Below are 6,748 nucleotides of genomic sequence, written 5' to 3' on the forward strand. Positions count from 1 at the left end.
TCATAAAATATGACTTATAGTTTATTCAAATTATTATGCTTGCATTTTAACATAGGATAAATGTCATTAATTTGATAAAGTGTTGATAGATTAATAAGAATACAGTGCGTTAATTTTTCGGAATTATATAATGGCATAATTATCATTGATTTTTGTGTTTATTATATGCACTTGTATGATTAACAATGCGAAAGATTCAGGATACCTTCGGGACCCGTCTTGAAACACGGACCAAGGAGTCTAACATATGTGCAAGTTATTGGGATATAAACCTAATAGCGTAATTAACTTGACTATTAATGGGATTAGTTTTTTAACTATTTTATAGTTAATTAACACAATCCCGGGGCGTTCTATATAGTTATGTATAATAATATTTATATTATTTATGCCTCTAACTGGAACGTACCTTGAGCAGATATGCTGTGACCCGAAAGATCATGAACTGCCATTGAGCAGGTTGAAGTCAGGGGAAACCCTGATGGAAGACCGAAACAGTTCTGACGTGCAAATCGATTGTCAGAATTGAGTATAGGGGCGAAAGACCAATCGAACCATCTAGTAGCTGGTTCCTTCCGAAGTTTCCCTCAGGATAGCTGGTGCATTTTAATGTTATATAAAATAATCTTATCTGGTAAAGCGAATGATTAGAGGCCTTAGGGTCGAAACGATCTTAACCTATTCTCAAACTTTAAATGGGTAAGAACCTTAACTTTCTTGATATGAAGTTTAAGGTTATGATATAATGTGCCCAGTGGGCCACTTTTGGTAAGCAGAACTGGCGCTGTGGGATGAACCAAACGTAATGTTACGGTGCCCAAATTAACAACTCATGCAGAAACCATGAAAGGCGTTGGTTGCTTAAAACAGCAGGACGGTGATCATGGAAGTCGAAATCCGCTAAGGAGTGTGTAACAACTCACCTGCCGAAGCAACTAGCCCTTAAAATGGATGGCGCTTAAGTTGTATACCTATACATTACCGCTAAAGTAGATGATTTATATTACTTGTAATATAAATTTTGAAACTTTAGTGAGTAGGAAGGTACAATGGTATGCGTAGAAGTGTTTGGCGTAAGCCTGCATGGAGCTGCTATTGGTACAGATCTTGGTGGTAGTAGCAAATAATCGAATGAGACCTTGGAGGACTGAAGTGGAGAAGGGTTTCGTGTGAACAGTGGTTGATCACGAGTTAGTCGGTCCTAAGTTCAAGGCGAAAGCCGAAAATTTTCAAGTAAAAATAAATATTACAATTATTGTGAAAATTATATACTTGAATAATTTTGAACGAAAGGGAATACGGTTCCAATTCCGTAACCTGTTGAGTATCCGTTTGTTATTAAATATGGGCCTCGTGCTCATCCTGGCAACAGGAACGACCATAAAGAAGCCGTCGAGAGATATCGGAAGAGTTTTCTTTTCTGTTTTATAGTCGTACTACCATGGAAGTCTTTCGCAGAGAGATATGGTAGATGGGCTAGAAGAGCATGACATATACTGTTGTGTCGATATTTTCTCCTCGGACCTTGAAAATTTATGGTGGGGATACGCAAACTTCTCAACAGGCCGTACCAATATCCGCAGCTGGTCTCCAAGGTGAAGAGTCTCTAGTCGATAGAATAATGTAGGTAAGGGAAGTCGGCAAATTAGATCCGTAACTTCGGGATAAGGATTGGCTCTGAAGATTGAGATAGTCGGGCTTGATTGGGAAACAATAATATGGTTTATGTGCTCGTTCTGGGTAAATAGAGTTATAATCATTTATGGTTGTAACTTGTTCCCCGGATAGTTTAGTTACGTATCCAATTGTGGAACTTTCTTGCTAAAATTTTTAAGAATACTAGTTGGGTCAAACCAATTAGTTCTTATTAATTATAACGATTATCAATTAACAATCAATTCAGAACTGGCACGGACTTGGGGAATCCGACTGTCTAATTAAAACAAAGCATTGTGATGGCCCTAGCGGGTGTTGACACAATGTGATTTCTGCCCAGTGCTCTGAATGTCAAAGTGAAGAAATTCAAGTAAGCGCGGGTCAACGGCGGGAGTAACTATGACTCTCTTAAGGTAGCCAAATGCCTCGTCATCTAATTAGTGACGCGCATGAATGGATTAACGAGATTCCTTCTGTCCCTATCTACTATCTAGCGAAACCACAGCCAAGGGAACGGGCTTGGAATAATTAGCGGGGAAAGAAGACCCTTTTGAGCTTGACTCTAATCTGGCAGTGTAAGGAGACATAAGAGGTGTAGAATAAGTGGGAGATATTAGACTTCGGTTTGGTATCGACAATGAAATACCACTACTCTTATTGTTTCCTTACTTACTTGATTAAATGGAACGTGTATCATTTCCTAGCCATTATACGGATATATTTATTATATCTTATGGTATTGGGTTTTGATGCAAGCTTCTTGATCAAAGTATCACGAGTTTGTTATATAATCGCAAACAAATTCTTTAATGAGAGATGCATTCATGTATTATCGATTTGAAAATTTGGTATAACTCCAATTACTCAGGTATGATCCAATTCAAGGACATTGCCAGGTAGGGAGTTTGACTGGGGCGGTACATCTCTCAAATAATAACGGAGGTGTCCCAAGGCCAGCTCAGTGCGGACAGAAACCACACATAGAGCAAAAGGGCAAATGCTGACTTGATCTCGGTGTTCAGTACACACAGGGACAGCAAAAGCTCGGCCTATCGATCCTTTTGGTTTAAAGAGTTTTTAACAAGAGGTGTCAGAAAAGTTACCATAGGGATAACTGGCTTGTGGCGGCCAAGCGTTCATAGCGACGTCGCTTTTTGATCCTTCGATGTCGGCTCTTCCTATCATTGTGAAGCAAAATTCACCAAGCGTTGGATTGTTCACCCATGCAAGGGAACGTGAGCTGGGTTTAGACCGTCGTGAGACAGGTTAGTTTTACCCTACTAATGACAAAACGTTGTTGCGACAGCATTCCTGCGTAGTACGAGAGGAACCGCAGGTACGGACCAATGGCACAATACTTGTTCGAGCGAACAGTGGTATGACGCTACGTCCGTTGGATTATGCCTGAACGCCTCTAAGGTCGTATCCGTGCTGGACTGCAATGATAAATAAGGGGCAATTTGCATTGTATGGCTTCTAAACCATTTAAAGTTTATTATTTATATTTTAAACGACAATGGATGTGATGCCAATGTAATTTGTAACATAGTAAATTGGGAGGATCTTTGATCACCTGATGCCATGCTAGTTACATATGAAAACATTATTTAATACAATGACAAAGCCTAGAATCAATTGTAAACGACTTTTGTAACGGGCAAGGTGTTGTAAGTGGTTGAGCAGCTGCCATACTGCGATCCACTGAAGCTTATCCTTTGCTTGATGATTCGAAATATAAAAAAAATGTAAATATGCATGTGTAAATATGTATATTTAGTATAAAAAATCTTTATATGCTATATCTAAGAAAGCATATAAGGATTTATCACGGGTTGTCCACGTTTCCCTACTAATTGTGGCCTACTAACTGTTTCGTCATCTTATTAGTGACGTGAAAAATGAAAATAATATTTTTCATTTATATTGTTATAAGTCTTAAACCTTAAGACGGCGGGAGTTGAATTACTTTCGTTTAGGTAGCCAAATGCCTCGTCATCTTATTAGTGACGTGAAAAATGAAAATAATATTTTTCATTTATATTGTTATAAGTCTTAAACCTTATAACGGCGGAAGATGAATTACTTTCTTTTAGGTAGCCAAATGCCTCGTCATCTTATTAGTGACGTGAAAAATGAAAATAATATTTTTCATTTATATTGTTATAAGTCTTAAACTTTAAGACGGCGGGAGTTGAATTACTTTCGCATAGGTAGCCAAATGCCTCGTCATCTTATTAGTGACGCGCATGATTCAATTCAAGAGATTCCTTCTGTCCCTATTTAAAACCTCACGGATATTAAAAATATTAAACATATATTGTTATAAGTCTTAAACCTTAAGACGGCGGGAGTTGAATTACTTTCGCATAGGTAGCCAAATGCCTCGTCATCTTATTAGTGACGCGCATGATTCAATTCAAGAGATTCCTTCTGTCCCTATTTAAAACCTCACGGATATTAAAAATATTTAAAAATTTTTCATATGGATATGCAATCGTATGGATATCCAATATGTTGGGAAAAGTTCGTACTTCCTATACGATAAAATGACCGGATTGACGAAACGTGTTCAAAAAGGATATAGGGTAGGTGTGTTCGGCCTACCAATATAATATTAAATAATATTATATTAAAACAGAAGTATCGCCAGTATTAATATAAAGCATTGTATGAATACATATGCATAAACATATATGAAAATATATGAATATATAAAAAAAAAATATTATATGAATATGAAAATAATTCTATAGTATATGGAATTATATGGTAGTGATGATGTTAGCCACCATATAATATTATCATATAATAATTTAATTATATTATATAAAAATATGGAAATATTAAAAATATATTAAAAATATTAAACATATTTTCATATGGATATGCAAATCGTATGGATATCCAAATTGTGTGGGAAAAGTCATACTTCCCATACAATAAATGACCGATTGGACGAAACCGTGTTCAAAAAGGTATATAGCGGTAATTGGTGTTCCTCTGGAATATAATATTAAAAAATTAATATATTATAGTCTTAAACTTAAGACCGCGGGAGTATTAATATATGAGCATAGGTTATGAATATCATTATGCATATAACATATTATGAAAATATATGTATATATAAAAAAATATATATGTTTATATGAATATTATTTGATATGTATTATGAAATATATGGTCAGGTGATGGATGATAGCCTAACCATATAATATATAATATAATAATTTAATATATTATATTAAATATGGGAAATACTTAAAAATATATGTGACATATAAAAATAAAAAACATAAGAAATTATTAAATCTCTATGGATATGCAACGTATGGATATCCAATATGTGTGGGAAAGTCATACTTCCATACAGATAAATGACCGGATTGACGAAACCTGTTCAAAAAGGTATATAGGGTAGGTGGTGTTCGGCCTACCAATATATAATGAAAATAATATTATCTTAAACAGAAGACCGCCAGTATTAATATAATGAGCATATGGTTGGAATACATATGCATATAACATATCGAAAATATATGAATTTGAGCCCACCCCTTTTACCCAAATATATATGGATATGAAAATATTTTATTAATATGAAATACTGGTAGGTGAATGGTGATAGCCTACCATATAATATATAATAATAATACGCATTTAATTATAGATTATATTAAATATTTAAATACTAAAAAATATATAAAAATATTAAAAAAATATTTCATATGGATATGCAATCGTATGGATATCCAAATATGTGTGGGAAAGTCGTACTTCCCATACGATAAATGACCGGATTGACGAAACCGTGTTCAAAAAGGTATATAGGGTAGGTGGTGTTCGGCCTACCAATATAATATTAAAATAATATTATATTAAACAGAAGATCGCCAGTATTAATATATAAGCATATGGTTATGAATACATATGCATATAACATATATGAAAATATATGAGTATAAGAAATATATATGGATATGAAAATATTTATATGTATATGGTATATATGGTAGGTGATGTGTTAGCCTACCATATAATATATAATATAATAATTTAATTATATTATATTAAATATGGAAATATTAAAAATATATTAAAAATATTAAAAATATTTTCATATGGATATGCAATCGTATGGATATCCAAATATGTGTGGGAAAGTCATACTTCCCATACAATAAATGACCGGATTGACGAAACCGTGTTCAAAAAGGTATATAGGGTAGGTGGTGTTCCGCCTGCCAATATAATATTAAAATAATATTATATTAAACAGAAGACCGCCAGTATTAATATATGAGCATATGGTTATGAATACATATGCATATAACATATATGAAAATATATGAATATAAAAAAATATATATGGATATGAAAATATTTATATGTATATGAAATATATGGTAGGTGATGAGGATAGCCTACCATATAATATATAATATAATAATTTAATTATATTATATTAAATATGGAAATATTAAAAATATATTAAAAATATTAAAAATATTTTCATATGGATATGCAATCGTATGGATATCCAAATATGTGTGGGAAAGTCATACTTCCCATACAATAAATGACCGGATTGACGAAACCGTGTTCAAAAAGGTATATAGGGTAGGTGGTGTTCGGCCTACCAATATAATATTAAAATCATATTATATTAAAGAGAAGACAGCGAGTATTAATATATGAGCACATGGTGATGAATACATATGCATATAACATATATGAAAATATATGAATATAAAAAATATATATGGATATGAAAATATTTATATGTATATGAAATATATGGTAGGTGATGGTGATAGCCTACCATATAATATATAATATAATAATTTAATTATATTATATTAAATATGGAAATATTAAAAATATATTAAAAATATTAAAATATTTTCATATGGATATGCAATCGTATGGATATCCAAATATGTGTGGGAAAGTCATACTTCCCATACAATAAATGACCGGATTGACGAAACCGTGTTCAAAAAGGTATATAGGGTAGGTGGTGTTCGGCCTACCAATATAATATTAAAATAATATTATATTAAACAGAAGACCGCCAGTATTAATATATAAG

The 6,748-nt window shown here is 33.0% G+C and overlaps 1 non-coding gene across 1 annotated transcript in view; it reads left to right on the plus strand.

Annotated features, from left to right (window-relative positions):
- Positions 1–3,387, plus strand: part of LOC138927597 (large subunit ribosomal RNA) — a 3,950-nt gene extending 563 nt beyond the window's left edge. Inside the window, exon 1 of the ribosomal RNA XR_011444048.1 lies at positions 1–3,387. This exon is cut by the window's left edge and continues 563 nt beyond it. This is a non-coding gene — a ribosomal RNA (large subunit ribosomal RNA).
- Positions 3,388–6,748: the final 3,361 nt, after the last annotated feature.

The sequence above is a fragment of the Drosophila bipectinata genome, unplaced genomic scaffold (assembly GCF_030179905.1).
Source record: "Drosophila bipectinata strain 14024-0381.07 unplaced genomic scaffold, DbipHiC1v2 scaffold_38, whole genome shotgun sequence".
NCBI lineage: Eukaryota > Metazoa > Arthropoda > Insecta > Diptera > Drosophilidae > Drosophila > Drosophila bipectinata.